Raw genomic sequence first — 18286 nt, 5'->3', positions numbered from 1 at the left:
TCCAGATATCATTAAAGATGGAAAACACATCCATTCTTGGACACACAGATTTAAAGCATTGAAGTTTTTGCATGCAATTTAGGTATGAAAATTTTTGTTGGCAAATAAGGCATAACCAATAAAGTCAGTGGATTTCAGAGGGCACATGTAAATTTGGTTAGACAAGTAACTCCCAAACTTTATGTCTGTTTTAACTGGGAGCTTGACTAAGTTGTCTCATTATCTATTGATGTCTGAAACATGTATATATGATCACCCCCAAGAGGCTGATGTGATTGACAGAAGTTTAATCTAACCCTTCAGTCCTGCTATTTTTTAAATGATTATTTTCAAATTTAGGGAGAAATAAAATCTTAATTTCTAAGAATGTGGAGGGTTTTTTAAATATGTGATTTTTTAAAAAATAATTCATATTTTATGTAACAAAAAAATATTATAAATATTCTGTGTTACAACTTTTATTATGCATCGTTCAGTTATCTGTAGCCAAGATAATATAAAAATGTTTTTATATATTAATATGGGAAATTCATTTCAGCATATTAATATTTAGATATCAGGGAAAAGCATGAGCAATAGATGGATTTAAAAGGAAAAGGTTTTGCCTTCATCCTTCATGTTCGTAGAATACAAATATAGGTTTAAGCAGATTAATAACAAATAATCTGTAATATATGTAATCTATAAATAAAGTCAGTATGACTATGAGTGTTTTCTTTCAAGGGAGTTCACTGTTCAGATCATGTAAATTGTATAGAAATAGGGAAAAAAGGTAACATAATGACCCATTAAAATATTGTATCCTGTGCAAGAAGCAAATGCATACACATATAGTCCAATCCTTATTCTATGAAAGAAATAAGAAAAGTAATGAACTAATGCTTAAAAACATTGTCAGTGTGTGCTAGGCACCTAATAATTTGTACCTTTCACCTTTTTTTCTTTTACTTTAGATGTGAGTTTGTTTTTCATAAATACAGAGCACTTACAATTTCTATTATTTTTTACTAGATTTATGGGGGATTATTATTTCAAATTCTCATTGTTCTTCTATTAAGAACTAGCAAATAAAATGGGAAGATACCTAAATCTATATAGCTACATTTGAAAAACTGACTCAGGGTAAAGTATGCCTGAGAGATACATCATCATCATCATCATCATCATCATCATCATCATCATCATCATTATATTATTATTATTATTATTATTATTATTATTATTATTATTATTATCATTATCATTATTATTATTATTATTAACAATATTGAAGGTATTTGGGGAGAAGAAAAAGTAAATTAGGGAAATTCTGGTACATTTTTAATACTTGAAAGGTTTATGGTAATGTTAGGTTGACTGCATTTTCGTAAGATTCCAACTCAGTTTATTACCTAGCCAAATTCTGCAGATAATTCCGTATTTTGAAAGAGAATGTTTACATGGCAATCTATGCCATGCTGATTTGATTCTTGAGTTTCTATTTTTGGAAAATTATGTTTTAAAGATACAACTCTAGGACACGATGAGTTGGGATGAAAGTGTTGAATTCTGTTACATGTGTCTTGACCACTGAGTTCTTATTAACACTTATTATTACTATTCTCTAATCCGTAACTACCTTGGCAGCCCACCTATAGTAACAACGGGATCTCACCAGAAATTGTCACCTTCCCTACAGTCAGAATTAGTACATTGCAGTCCTGACTGATTAAAATTGGGTCATTAATTCTTGTCAACAGAATACATTTATCATTTTAAATAAAAGTAGAAGGGAGCACCTGAAAAGATGTTACATAAATGTGTCCTTAAACTTGCATTCCACTAATAAAACTTTATCCTACTAATTCAGACAGAGAAAAGCAAAAGGTCAGAAAGATTTAAAAGTCATAATAACATATTAATTGCCAGAGCATTAGGCCATCTGTCATGAAGCAAGAGTCCTTGTCCTCAGTAGTGGACTCAGTTCTATCAATAGTGTAACTGCTGTTTGGTGGCTATGTGTTAGTTTAGCTCCTCCTGGAGCAGACATTTAATTGAAACTCAGACTGGCAGAGTACATGGCTCCCTGTTGTTAATTGGTCTTTAGAGACTGTTAAGAAGTATGCCAATTATCTCTACCCCCAGTCCTAAAACAACAACAAAAAATTTTAAAAGAGAGAAAATAATAAGGTCACCTTGTCTTTTCATTAATAAGCACTGATACAAAAAGTGTCGTTTTTTTAAAAAATGTTAAGTCTACGTGGCATTGTCTTTGGATACAGACTTGAACAGAAGTATGGCACAGCAGCTGTTCATGTACCACTAAGGTAGGTGGCCTAGAGACTGTCTGATCAAAAACAAGTAAATTTTTTTTCCCTCTTCAGTGAAAAATATTCTAAGATCAGATTAGGAGCCTCAAGTTAGAGTATATAAAAAATTATGCACTGTAAAATGTCAAGATGCCTGAAGAAGGCAGATGAGAGAAATAAAGCAACAAGTGTTCTGTGAGAGTCCTAACCCCCTTCAGAGAAGATGACTTTAAGAGCTAATTAGAAACGTTTTTCAGTACAAGGAATCAGCTGTATTTTCTGCTGTAAATTACTTAAACTTGGAAAAGAGAAACAAAAATGTTTAGCAATCACTTCAAACTGTAAGACAAAAGCATCTAAAATCTGTGTAATATGCAGTAATACATTTTACCTTTCAGAACACCACTTGAGAACTAAAAGCCACTATTCGTTAAACACTAAATCTATCCTTAGATCGTATAAAAGGACCATAAATAACACTCTCTGACATGATTTTATATTTTTTTAAAAAAAAGGAAAAAAAATTCTATCATAATGGTATAAATAAAATTATTTTAAGGAAAAGGTAAAAGAAAAATGAAGTTCAGAGTCAATATATATAGTCAATAGGAATGCTTACAAAATTAAATATGTTTGCATACAAGATTTTAATTTCCACATCTCCAGAACAAAAATGACATTAATAATACAATCTCATATACAGTTCCCCTTGTATTTACAATCAAGCTACTTAATACCTACACCTAGGAACTTAAGCCTACAACTGGCCTTGTCTTAAAAGTCAAGCTGTTTTTACAAATTTTCCTTCTTACTGTGGGAAAAAAATAATTTTTACCAGGAAGAATATTCAGAGAATGGAATTAATGGAAGATTTTTCTCTCTTCTAACCAACCTTCTCTCATATTTATTAATGCAAGAGTCTGGTGAATACTAGGAGTGCTACTCTGCAAACTCTTAAGCATGCAAGGCATGTAAAGACCAGGGAAAGTTGCTAAGGGCAGCAGAGGTACCTCACATTTAGCTGGTCAGTCAAATCATTTTATGTATTTGATGAAATGGATGAGAACAGAAACACAGACTAATGTAAACAGCACTGTTTAGGGTAGTTTTCTTTCTGCTTTAAATGATAAAACAGCATAATGTATGGCTGTTATGCAATGAAGCAGTCTGCAAAAAATACAAAGAGTTAAATGCAAAGCAATATGCAGAATAACCATGTTACCTACCATGAGAGTTGTAGGTAATGCGTATTGGGGCAGCACCACATCAGGGCAACACTTTTGGGACTTCAGGTAATGTCTTTGAAGAGCACTGCACCCATCAGCTACACAAGGACTTCAGAAGTTCAACGTTTAAACCTTAGTGTGAATGACCAATACTCTAAATTAGTATTTCAGATGGAATTCAGGTCAGAGACTCTCAGGAGCTCATTGCAAATCTCCTTGGATAACAATTAACAAAGACTAAAGAATCCACATTTCTGTAGGAATTTGAATCCGCTTCAGGGTGTGAACTAACAGGGCTGGTCACGTAGCTCAGACAAAAGCTTGTAAAAAGGTTCTGAGTATAAGTTTCCACCAGAAGACTATTTACATCATTATGCTTTTAGATACTCAGCAACAGGAATTAACTGAAACTGCCTGAATCTCAAATGACAAGAATCTACTCTGCTGCCCAATATTATTGAAACACACAGAAATGTGCAAAATGGGATTTATAAGGATGGGTCTGATATCAAAGTCTCCTGCAGGACAGTTTGGTGTAATAAACTTTAATACAGAGAAAAAAATTATATTGGGTATTGTAAAGTTGCCTTTGCCTTTACTGTTTTGTAGGAGATCCACTTCTTCCCTCAGACATGATGCTGGATGAACATAATAATTCACACGTTCATATCTTTGGTTGTTCATTTTATTAAATAAAGAGTTCAGGCTAATTAAATAAGCCTCTTCTATAAGGTAAATCTCAGTTCTTCAATACATACAGGCATGAAAAGCTTCCAGAGAAAGACCCCTTTCTGGGTCATAAAGTTGCCCTTATCACCTTGAGGTCTATTGCATAGACTTAGAAGTTCAGCTTTTAGATTTCTATACTGCTTTAATGGTTCATATACTTTTATTTGATGTTATAAAAGTGTACCTAAAAGTTAAGTTTGTATTTGTGGGGTTTGGTTTTTTTGTTTTTAATCACACAGGACTATAATTGTGAACTGTGCTTCAGACCATTGTCCTTTGCAAGTCTGGGTACTGTCTGTCTGAAAGGAACAAAGCCACAGGATTGTATTCTCAAAGACCAGAAAGACTGATACAGGAAAAGAAAATGATACATTGGCAAATTATTTGTTTTCCATATTTCTTGGAGTCCTTTTTTCCAAGTGACCCAGATTGTTCACTGTCAATGATCTTTCAGTCATTAATGATTCTCTCAATACTTGCACTAGTTGAAAGCTTTGTTAACATACCAACATCAACATTAATAACTCATTATTTAAAATTGTATGGCATTATTGACAACACAAGAATCATTAAACTTCTACTTTGGCACATTTTGCACATGAGGGAGCACAAACTGCCATGATTAAGTAGAGAATGTAAGTAAAAGCATTGCCAAAGATTAAGCTTGAATTTTTCCTGTAAGAAATCTGAAAGCCATTGTATTCATCATTTAACAGCTGCTTCTGTTAAGCATCAGGTTGTTTTGACTATACATTCATGAAGAGGTGTTATAAACTGAAACTTAGTTAGCTAAAAGAAATAATGAGATTTATTCTGGGATACAGAGAGCCTAATACTAATTTATTCTTTTAAAATGTTGTTGTTAAAGACAGCTCTTTAAAGTGAATTGATGGGGTTTTCGATTAGTTTTCACAGGATGTAGGTAAGTATCCATAGAGGACTAAATAGGATTGACTATTCCCTTTGATACTTAAAGGGAACTCTCCTGATAATTTTTAAGTATTCTTGGCTGTTTCAGAGAATCACACAATCACAGAATGGTGTAGATTGGAAGGGACCTCTGCAGGTCATCTTGTCCAGAAGATGAATTTTAAATGTATGTCCCAGTCATAATTGTAACTCCAGTTAAAAGTTATCCATATAAAGATGTGATTAAAAAATTTCAGTGTGGAATTAATTGCTCACTGCTTGATCATGCCTTGTTTTTTTCTTTTTTTCTCTATTAAGAAAAACTTTTATTCAAATAAAAGATTCTTACTTATTTTCCACTTTGATGTCATTAATGCAGAACAAGAAAATCTGTAAGTGATTAAAACTGAAGGGAGTAACATGCCTGGAATGTCATTAGAAATGACAACCACTAGAACTATATTTGTCTTTTCTTATTTGTCTATAATAAGTGTATATATTAAGACGACATTTTTTTTTTTTTTAAAAAAAAAAAAGTGTCAATTTAACCAAGACTATTTGTCTTTAAAGCTCCTTTCCTCATCTTAGATGACAGAGAGGTGGCTGTCATAATCATTGCACACTCTCACCTCAGGATCACTTTGAAGAATCAATGGTCTCTGTTTTCCATCAATTATTTCATATTGCAGCAACTGCAAATCCCTGTTTACATGTGAACCATTGTCATTTCTTTTCCGAGATAACCCATATTCAAAAAAGATGAATGTGAATGAACAAGAAAAGCAAGGACAGAAAGGAAACCCAAAGCATAGATGGTAGAACTGATTTCTCCAAAGCCACTCACTAGATTTGGATTCAGTTTCTAGCACTATCAAAAAACTCCAGTAGAGTTTCTTATACTTGAATATACACCATTCCTTTCCTACTTATTTTTTATCTTTTTTCTAAATGCCAACAAAGATATACAGTTCAGGTTTTCCAAAACTAATCTTGGTAAGTTAGTTGAAAACTGCTGCTAACCTGGTGTCTATGTAAGCACAACGTATTTAATAAGGACATTTCAGTGGTATTTTACTAAAAATAAAGAAATCCTAATTTTCAGCTGATATAGGTCAGTGTAACTTCATTGATTTTAAAGTCAGTGCCCATTCATAGCATGTTAAAAATGTACTGACAAAATCTGAAAAGTTATGCACCACCAAGATATTTAAATCTGCTAAGTTCTATCTTAATGTCAATTAAGTTATTCAGTTAGAAGGTTTGTTACAATTTCTTTTGTCACTGGATAATGGTTGATGGAAATAAAAATCCCCTCTTCTCATAGTCTTATGTGAATAAAATGAGAAGTTTGTGTTTGCATCATCGCAGTACTGTCATTGCCTAATTTTTTAGAAATTGGAGATTTTGTACAGGGAATCTTCTGTAAATGTAATGGTGCTGTGATTTCTTTTGAGCTTCTCTATATGGTAAGAAGTATTTCTGTCTTCTTTTGAGGTCGAATTCATTCTTCCATTCACGTAACTCTGAGGTTTCTTTTTTGTTTCATTGGGCTTTAGCAAGAATTGAAATTCAGTTTCAGACACCCTCAAACATTTATCTACACTACTGATAGAAGTTTTTTAGTTTCAAAAAAGACTCTTTAAACATTATTCTTGAAGAAAGTTTATAAACCTTGAGGAAATTTTTCATCAGTGATTGGCTAAATTCAGTTAAAAAGTTGCTTTGGTGGTACAAGATAACCTCTAAGCTCTGCAATTATTACTATTAAACAGTAATGTTTTCTTGGATTACCAGTCAATGTCATGGATTTTTCAGATTAAAAATTGCCTTAAGCAATCGTGATAAATTGTCCATCACACTATTTGCTTAAAAGGAGTAATAGAAAACTACCATGTCAAGATACTAGTTGAGAGGAAAGCAGTGGATCTATCTAGCTGTTAGCTGCTTTCAGCACTGTCTCTGGTATCCTCCTCATAAAACTGATGAAGTACAGACTAGATAAATGGACAGTGAAGTGGAATAAAAGCTGGTAGAATTGCCAAGCTCAAAAGGTTGTGATCAAGTGGCATGAAGTGTGATCAGCCTCCATCTGGAGGCCAGTCACCAGTACTCGTGGAGTACCCTAAAGCTCAACACTGGGACCAATACTGTTCAACATCTTCATCGATGACCTGAATAATGGGGCAGAGGGTACCCTCTGCAAGTTTGCTGCTGATACCAAACTGTGAGGAGTGGCTGATATGCCAGAGGGTCATGCTGGAAAAAATGTGCTGACAACCTCGTGAAGTTCAATAACAGAAACTGCTAAGTCCTGCACCTGGGGAGGAATAACCCCATGCACCAGCACATGCTAGGGGCCAACTGGCTGTAAAACAGCTTAGCAGAAAAAGACCTGGGGGTTCTGGTGACAACTAGCTGAACATGAGTCAGCTATGTGTCCTTGCAGCAGAGAGGGCTGACATACTGGGCTGCATAAGAAAAAAGTGTTGCTAGCAGGTCAAGGGAGGTGATCTTTCTACTGTGCTCAGCCATGGTGAGATACATGGAGTGATGTGTCCACCCCAGTAGAAGGCAGATACGGGCTTACTGGAGAAAATCTAACAAAGGGCCACAAAGATCAAGGGTTGGAGCATCTGTCGTAGATAAAAAAGGGCTGAGAGGGATGGGGCTGTTCAGCTTGGAGAAGAAAAAGCTCAGGAGATCAATATGCATATACATCAAATAGGGAGGAAGTCAAGAAGGAGGAGTCAGACTTCACAGTGGTATCCAGTGACAAAACAACAGGCAATGGACATAAATTGAAATTTAGGAGAACTGAAATATCTTGGAGATACTCAAGCCCTAACTGGACACAGTACTCGGCAACTTGCTTTAGCTGGCCCTGCTCTGAGTGCAGAGATCAGACTATGTGGTTTCCAGAGGTCCCCTTCAACTTCATCTGGTCTATACATAAACATAACTAAATTTATTATATTATCAACTTTTCATTATATAAAAATTTTGCTATGATTCTGAGATTAGATTAGAGCATTCATGATCAGAGCCTCACAGATTTCTGCACCAAGGCTATAATTTCTATTTGAGCTGTAATATTATTAGGAAGAACATCTAGGTTCAACTGAAGTGACAAAGAAACCACCATAACTGAGCAAATTGTTGCAACAGAAAATTAACTTCATGTTAGTAATTTACACCTTAATTTAAAACTAATTGGATCTTTAAAAGTTGTATTCCAGCTACTAATATACGTTCTGACTTTTCTCAATAGAAACAAAGCGGAAACATATTTAAAAAAACTCTTTCCTATGTTTAGATAATCATAGAGTGGTGAAAATTGTATGTGACTTCTTCTTGGAAAAAAATCTAAATAAATGAGGGGGTTTTTTTCCCCATCTGATGTTTCCCAAAATGAAAATCATTCCTGTAACTCTTTACTGACTATCTGTAAATTGCTTAGACACCTTCTAAAGAATTCCATCACAGAAAGGCTGGTTATCATTCCTGTTATTATTATTATGGGAACAGAGGCAAGTACAAAAGCATATTGTCTTGCATTCTGTGAGTTGGGAGCAAATTTGAGTCTGAAATAAGAGTGGCATTTCAGAAGTACTCTCAGGAGATTATGTTTAAACTTTTTTTTTTTTTACTTGATGTCTGAAAGGTTTTGTATTTTCAAATTGTTCACGGCTACAGTTAAAGAAAAAAGTAGAATTGTCAGATAATTTATATGACGTATTGAGACAGAGCAAAAAAATGAACACAAGATGTCTTTGGAGTAGTTGTAAGCACTTTTTTTGTGAGTGTTCTGATGAGCACTTTGGGTTTTTTTGCAATCAAAGAGTTATTTTGTCAAGAAAGGCAGCAAGTTTGAGAGAGGGAAAAGCAAAGATGGAGATATTATGTAAATGACTAGATACCAGATTAACTGTAAGAAAGCAGTTTTATTTTTAACTATTACTATTCATTGCATTCCCCTTCTGCACATACATTGAAAACAGAGATCCAGAACAAGACAAAGCCAAGTTTATGACATTCAAAAAATATAGGGTATTTGTTGGCTAAACCCCAAAATATCTCAGGGTAAGATTTGTAATACATAGAATCGTAGAATCATTTAGGTTGGGCTCTTCCAACCTTTGAGATCATTGAGTCCAACCATTACCCCAGGACTGCCAAGTCCACCACTAAACCATGTTGCTAAGCACCACATCTATGCAGTTTTACATACTTCCTGGGTGGTGATTCCACCACCTCCCTGGCCAGCCTGTTCTAATGCTTGACCACCTTTTCAGTGAAGAAATGTATTTCTTAATATGTGACATGTTTCTAATGCTTTACACCTTGTATAAAAAATTATATGTGAAAAATACAAATGGATATAAAATAGTAACATTCTAATTTGTCTTGTACCTTCATGAATTCTTATAGTATTAGGTGCAGATGAAAATCAAAGAAGAATTAGGCGAAATATGTTTCAATTATTATCTCTATTTCCATATTAAAGTCTAACAAACATTCTGTTACCATTGAAACCACAGCTATGCAAAAGTAGAATATGCCTCATGTTGAATCACATTTATGGAAATTATACTGGGAAAAAGGGCGGGGGGGGGGGGGGGAACCTGTTATTAGAATAAAGAAAAGAGGCAGCCACAATAGCAAATAAAGTGCTAAGAAGCTGGATAGCAAGTTCACTATGCAAATATACCAAATACAACATTGTCAAGGCAAGTATTTTGCCTGATGTATTTCTTTTGCCAGCTAGTATTTCAGCTGTTGCTGCCTCAAGTTTTTGACTGTTGTGGGCACCTTAAATCTATTCTTCAACTTCTGATGCAATAAGGAGTCAATGCATGAAAGCCATTGTTTGCTTAAAGTACTCTATCTATATTCTCAAATTAAATACAAATTACAATCCTTCTTCAAAGTTAGATGAAGATACCTTTCCAAGTAGCAACTTCAGCACCAGAAACCCAGGCAAAGCTTTCTGAAGTTAAAAAATCCAGGAAAGGGTTAAACTACTAAAAGTACCAAGTCCTGCTCGATAACCCCTTCAATAATAAATAAAATTTAGTTCTTATTTTAAATACCCATTTCTTTTTTTTTTATCTTTGAAAAAATGTGTTTAATATAAGGAGAAACTTGATTCTATAGATTATGTGTTCATCATAGCCCCGTTTCACTTTGGTAAATATAAAAATTACTTTCACACACATAGTTTCACACACATGCAGTTTAAAAAAAACTGACTGCAATACATAGACCAAATCTTAAGCATATATATATGATTTTTGAAAAAAATAAGTTCTTGAAGATCCAGTTTAAATACTTAAAAATCATTAATCCTACCCACATATGCCCATTTGCCAGCATTACAGGCAAAACTCTGTAAAAGAAACAGCTGTCATCTTCTTCAAGGTTATTTATAACACTCAATGTTTGAGTTTTATAAATATGAGGTCAATCCTACATAAAATTTCAGCTGGATAAAGGAGCTCAGGAATTCTTGAATAGTATTCCTTGCTAATGAAGTTCACACATAGGAAAGAAATTCACTGTTCACTTTGGGACTTCTCTGTATAATCTTGGGAGTATTTTCGTTTTTGCACTAGTCTGAAATCACCATTCCCTATCCTACCTGCAATCAAGGTTTACAACCCTGCATCTCTGGACATATTAAATCAAAGTACACCCTCAGCTTCAAAATTATGACCTTGAAGTTTGCTTTCTAGTCTCCTTTCTTGTGAACCCAGAAAGTTGGAAGAAAGAGGTATTCCCTCTGGGTGGTGCCCAAATGAACTAAATTTTGATGTCTTCTCATCATGTGAATTACCTATCATGGCAGACAAATCCCATTCATTCACCATAATTAGTACACCAAGGTGAGGCGACTACCTGTTCCGTGTGCTACCACAGCACGAATTAGAGAGAGGAGAGGGAAAAAAAATTCTCCCGGCAGAGCTCAACATGACAGACTGCACAAATCAATTTTAATTAATTCTGCCTCTTTAAATCTGCCTGCTCCTTTGGAAAGATTGCTATCCGCATCAGGCACTATGGCAAGATAATTAACAAAAGCACTGCAGGGTGCTGATAGTGCTAGCAGCCAATTTACTTGGCAACATCTTGGTTTTATGAGAGTGCCAGGTTAGAAGGTCCATTGTATTAGGAGTGGGATTTGTGTTCTATCTTCATGTAAAAATACTCATCATCACAAGGAACACCTTGTGAGGTTTTAATTATATGGCTTCAACAAGAATTAATGAGAGAGAACTTCTGAAAAACATCTTTAGTGTTACAAGGCAGAGACTGTTTCAACATAAGATTACTGACAATGAAAACCCAGTGTGTGTCAGTGCTATAAAGTTCATCCTGGGAAGCATAAATTTACGAAGCGTGGTTTTGTTCTAGGGGTTTTTCTATGCTGCTTGGCACACATTTCAAGCCACCTACTGTAAAGGACTGACTTTTCGGAAACAATATCTCTGTTACATTACATTGCTTCATTTCCTAGTAAGACACTTGATGGAGTGTTACAATACACTACACTAATAATAAAATGTTGACATTGCTAACAGTAAACTGATCTAAGTTTGAGTAATTTTAAGGGCAAACATCTCAAACTAGTGTCTGTCCATCAGAAATGGTAAAGCAATCAAATGCAAAATAATGAACAAGATCTTAAAATATTGTCTAAAAGTGTCATTAAAAATCAGATTACCAGTCTGGTGTATATATAAAGTCTATCTTTTCCAGAAGAATTTTATGATAATTGATGGATAAACTTGGCATATAGCTTCTGAAAGAAACAGGGTAGTAGTTTTGTATGATTTAGATTTGAGTTAAAATTTAAAAAAAAAAAAAAAGTGGATCATATCATACAAATCATTTATTTGGTACAAGTCCAATTTGCTATTTAAAGAATTTTGAAAAAAATTGTCAAAGCAGGTATCATCTGTCTTCTACAGTTGACATGAAAGGCTAAACTAAATAAAATTTGAAATTTGTATTCTGTCAAATTCAAGAGAAAGGTGACTGTATGTTCATAAATAATCCATGCCAAATCTCTACTGATAGTTTGCTGTATGCACAGTTAGTGGTCATGCAATCATGGTGTTGTAACACAAATTCTTTGCAGCAATGACAGCATTGCTATTTCCACTTAAATCACAATATAATATTACAGTTAATTTCAAGTGACTTCATTCACATCTCTTGCACAATGCTACAAGTGCTTTGACGTATAAGTAGCACCATTTAGACTGAAATGGATAATATGTTTTACTCTGCCATAATCAGGATCTCTTTCTATGCTGGGTATAGGTGTCAAGGTTTTGGTAGTGGGGGGGACCGCAGGGGTGGCTCCTGTGGGAGGAGACTGGGACTGCCCTGTGCTGGAAACAGCTGGTTCCAGTCTGCTGGACTAGATTAATCCAGAAAGACTGCCCGTGGAGAGAAGCCACACAGAGAGCAGGGGAAGTGTGAGAACAAAGGAGAAGCAGAGAAACCCGCTATGTACTGAAGATAGCACTCCTCTCCCCCCATCCCTCCCAGCGCTGCTTGAGGGGGGCTTGGGAGTGAAGGAGGACATAAGAAAGCAGAGCAAGAGAAAGTGGGGAGGAAAGGTGTTTTAATGTTTGTCTTTTGTTTCTCACCAATTTAATCTATTTCAATTGGCAACAAATTAAATTAATTTCCTCCAAATAGAGTCTATTTTGCCTGTAACAGTAACTGGTAAGCAATCTTCCATGAGCTTTTTCATCTTAATTTCTCCCTCTATCCTGCAAAAGAAGGGGAGTGAGCAAGCAGCTGAGTGGGCATTTGGCTGTTAGCCAAGACTAACCCACCACACTTTTACAAAACCTGCATAAACTTTGTATATATCTTCCTAAATTTATCATTATAGCTGCATCTGACAGAAAAAACAGCTCTACTGTTCTCATTTCCTTTCTCTTACATACAGTGGGACAATAAGATTTCAATCTGATGAATTCTAATTTTTTCTAACAAACTACTAGATCATTTAGCTGTTTCATTTAAATTGTTAACTTTATGTAGTGGGTGAAAATACCAATTCAGAATATTTTCAGTTTCCCAGGAAAGTCTAAAGTTCTGCTTGCATTTTGGTTTCCTCTTTTGTCTAAGTTCCTTTACTTACACAACTGGTGTATTTAGAATTAAAACAAAACAAAACAAAACAAAAAAAAACAAACCCCAAAAACCCCCCCACACAAGCAATAAAATGCAATTAAAAAAAAACCAGGTCAGAAGATTCCTATCAGAAAATGTAATATAATTCTTTTGCTATACAAGATTTGAGAGTGATTGTGAGGACAAACAACACAGCTTCTGTCTGTCCTACACATAACAAGAAAAATTCAAAAGCACCTAGGCTAAGATCAAAATCTTTGCATAAATTTGAATTAATACAATCAAGTGAAAACTAAGGCAACCTTTATTCACTTTGGAAAACATTAGACATTCTATTCTACTACATTAAACAATGCAAAGGAACATTTCCATGCATTTAATTATCTATCCTGCTGAGCACTCTAATGGTTCCCATCCAAGTTTTGGCATAGGCTAAGAAGACGTTCTCAAGCCATTCCTTGAGATGGAACAGAAGACGTGGAACAGAACTCAGCACAGACTAGGGACAGACTAGGGACCATTACCAGCAGTGGTTTGCCTGTGGCCACTCTATTTTGGTAGCTAAGAAAACTTAACAACGTGGATGTGGGCTTTTCTATGTGGTACGACAGAACAGTATTGTGGTGGTTTTTTTTTCATTTTACTGACATAGACACATACACTGCAATTACCATCTTCACATTTGCAATGAATGTGATTGCAGTCTTCTTTACTGTTGGAATTTCAAGAAAAGCCCTCAAATCCAGAAGACCCATAGCAGCCTTCGAAGAGCACAGGGCTGGCTTTTGATGATAGTGAGTTCTATCAAAACAACCTGAACCACCCAGGTAGGAAAAGACGACCAAGAGTAAACAGAGATTAAAGGGACTCTTAACCTACGTTGGAGATACTTTATTACAAAAATAGAACACAGCTGTAAGTGCCTCATCATCACTGTAGAACACAATCAAAACAATAAACAGCATAGCAAAAAGAAACTCTGAGATACTATTTGGAACCAAATTAGTTATATTTTATTTCAGTATCTTAAATGTACTGCTGTTGTTCTGGTTTTATATCATATTAGTATTGAAAGAAGTGGTGTGACTTGGGGTTGCACCATTCTTCATCTTCATTTGCAATTGTATGTATCAGTATTTTAGTTTTCTCTCCAGACTTATTAAAGTCAATGAGAGTTTCCTATTGATGTTCTAAGTGCTACAGCAAGTACTAACATTTCAAGTTATTCCTAACATTCCTCCATGAAGTTAATTGAAAATGGTGATTGTGAAAGATTTTATGCAATTTTACAGCTCATCTACTCTATACAAAACTCTTAAATATTTCAAGGATGTAAGTCTGTTCCTTGTGAGTGTAGATTATAATTGCTTAATCATGACAGAAAAATGTTCTAAAGATAATTCATGAGGTCACGAAGACGCTAGTGCTCTCTCCATCATCACAATTGGCATTCATTCTTCCAAATTTCAGGACAATATTAATGGGTAAGAAGCACTCCCACACAAAGGAAAAGTGTGAAGCTTTTGAGCACCACTTAAGCCTGGTCTAAATTGACATGCTCCAGCTAGCTGTGCTAATGACAACCTCTCTTTCTCTGACTGCAGTGGTATATGGTATTGGGGTTGCTTGGTATGAATCGGACCAGCTGCAGTTATGATAGTTTTACTGCTTCATGGAAACCAGCTGAAAAGAAAGTGGATGCTGTAGCTGACACAAATCCAACAGTGTTCTCTCTTCACAAATAAAGCCACCAGCATGTTCATTTATATTACGAGGACTAACGAAGCCACACCTGGAATATTGTGACCAGTTTTGGGCCCCACAGTAGAAAAAGGTGGAGGGTTACCAAGATATTCAGCCTGCAGCTCATGACCTCCAAGGCAGGCTGTGGGAGCTGGCTTGTTTAATCTGAAGAAATATAATCTGAATAAATCAAGGTAAAGGGGCAATATAAGAGCAAACTACAAGTAGTTCAAGGAAAGTTACAAATATGACTGAGCCTAACTTTTCCCAGCACTTGCAGACAACCATGTTAAAGGGGAAGTGGCTATAATTAGCAGCTTGAGAGGTTCATATTACATATTGGGGGGGGGGGGGGGGGGGGGGGGGGGAGGGGAACCCAAAACCTAAAAAAAGAATAAAGTAAAATAGGAGGATACTACAGCTCTGGAACAGGTCACCTACGGAGGCATCAGAGCCTCCGTCATTGGCAACTTCCAAGATTTTGTTAGACACAGCCACAGCTGATGTGATCTATTGATGATAGTCTTGCTGAGAGCAGGAGTTTGGATGGCTTCCAGAGGTGCTTCTAACCACCATTTCTGTTACAAACTCCAAAATGGTATGGAGTAAAACATGTAAAAGTTAGAGCAGATGCACAGCCATTGGATTTTGGAGTCTCTTTGATAGAGTGCTGGTCCCTCCAGTCAGTAAAATGGAAAGCTAGTAAGGAAAATCACCATCTTGATCATCACTCTCTTTCTTACATGTTCTTTGAACTTCTTGTAAGAATCCTGTAAATTATATAGTTAAAAGTCTCTAGTATCTCTTCCTAATCACTATTCAGCTTATCCTATCACAGAGAAAAATCTGAGGCTTCAATTTATTATGTATACAGAAATATTGTTTAAAAGAATGTTCCCCCCACACACTACACAAAGAGCAGCTGTGTCTCGTATACAACTGAATACAACATCCAAAAGGAAGAAAAACAAAATTTCTCTTTGAAGTTCAGTTCCTTGAGAAAGAAGTGCTAGTGGCCAAACATCAAAGAGAAATAGCCCTTCCTATTTGGCTGTAGCATTTCAGAGAGTGCTAATTTACCTCTCTGGTGAAAGGCAGGCCTCTCAGCAGCCAAGCTGCCTGAGAAATGATATAGCTGGTGGATTCTGGAATTAGGTGAAAATTTTCTTTGAAGTTTGGCTGCTCATCTCATTAGCATTTCAGACATGTTGAAATGATTTACTTTCCATTTTGGTTTCATGTAGAAAGATAATGGAAGTTCCCTACTTAGCAATTAAAATAACCGGACTTTAAAAGGCTTTAAAATTCTTAGATGGCATCATGAATTGTTTTTACATATGTGGTAGAGGCACCTGATTTTTATATTTTTGCAATACCTGGATTGCCATCCACAAGTGGCAACAACAATATCTGTCTAACAGCAGTGGACAGAAACTATCTGTAAAAAGGCAGAGTGAATTAATCTGGGAAGACTGATTCTATAGAGATGATGAAAAAAAAAATAAATCCAATGCTTCTTTTAAGTATACAAGGATTAAAATTTGCCCAGTATCATTACTTTGTTTAAAGTAGCTAGCAGATTGCACTTCATTGTATCTGTACGGTGACTTCTACACAACTAAGGAAAAGATCAGGCGTACCAGTTCAGCTGCATAACAGTTTCCTAAGTTGAATATTTTTCCTAGATACATTTCTATTATACCTTTTTACAACTGACTTCCACAGAATTTAAAGGGCACAGCTCATATGGTCTGCAAAGGCTTGAAAAAACCAGCATATGTCTTCAACCCATGAGGGGCCTGGCAACCCGCAAGTAAAACAGTTGTCCATATAGTATTCAGCGCTCAGTTTTCATGTTTATAACTACCATTTTCATTTAGGGTATTTTTATGAAGTGTCTCTCAAACAACCCCTACAGGTTCTGGAAAGCTTAAGATCTCTCTTAAAGGGCACCTTTAAGAAAAGAGCTCTGGAGAATTAAGTGAAGTGTTCAGAAATTCAATGAATGAATGACTAGCTTGGACATCTCATCTTGCTGACTGAGACTTTTCTGCCTCAAATTATCAGAACTGTAATTTTATAAACTAACAGCTTGGCACAAGATAAATATCCACGACACATACACACTGACTCCAGTCTACCTCTTACAAATATTTGCAAGGATGGAGGTTAGACAAAAAACAAAGGAAAAAACAAAAAAACCCCAAACAAACAAAAACAAAAACAAAAAAAACCCAAAAACAAAACAAAACAAAAAACCAAAAAACAAAACCAAAAGAGAGAAACTGCCAAAACCATTGAAAACCCAGCCATCAAAGCAATTCAGTGGCTAAAAAGATAGGGATAGTAAAAACTCAAAATAGGGAAAATTGTGCATCAGACAGAAATTTTGCTTTAATGTGAATGAAGAAAAATATTTGAAGAACTGGAAAAGTAATGAAAGGAGAAAGCAAAGCTAAGCTGCAAGGAAAGGAAAAAGAAAGTAAGAGTCAAATATAATGCACGATGGGGAATAGAAATGAAAAGTTTTGAAAACAACATACAATAAATGAAAAAAAGTGCTATGGCAGTAAATAGTGTTTTTCCTATTCTATTCTTTTACCATTAAGATTATTTTCATTTTATGTAGTAAAAAGTAATCTTATGAGAAAAATTGTTATTAAGAGATTGTTTAAAAAATAATTTATACTTAAACACTGATATGGTAATAGTATTAAGACACTCCAGGGCATGTTTTATTAGTCTATTAATACAAACAGGTGGTAAAAGCATTTGGCCATACTTGCATCATATATTAATTGACAAATAAAATACACTTTGCTGAGTTTCAGTACTTCATTATTGTTGCAAGTACGTGTAGCTAAGTGTACAACAAGCATAATTTTGTTTACCAAACCCTCTAAACATTACAGCAACATTGCTCAATAACAGGCAGAGTATTAGTTAAAAAACTGTTTCCTCTTCCAGATTATAAGGATATGTAAAGTTTTTCATCTCTCTCAGCTTCTCAGAAGCTAGGGTATAAAGACAGTAAAATCACTTCATACCTTATTTGGTCCTAAATGCATGGGTAAGGGTAGCTCCTCAAAAGATTCTTGGTCTTTGTATATTGCTCAGATGATGGACTTGGGAGGTTCTGAGAAGAATTGCATTTCCTTAAAAAAAGGAAATGGCAAGGTCTAAAGATTTGACGGCAGGAACACTGTGACTGCTCCTGACTGTGGGCCAGAAGATTAAGAA

Source organism: Falco peregrinus, chromosome 3, assembly GCF_023634155.1.
Source record: "Falco peregrinus isolate bFalPer1 chromosome 3, bFalPer1.pri, whole genome shotgun sequence".
NCBI lineage: Eukaryota > Metazoa > Chordata > Aves > Falconiformes > Falconidae > Falco > Falco peregrinus.
Note: the sequence above shows the minus strand (reverse complement) of the source record.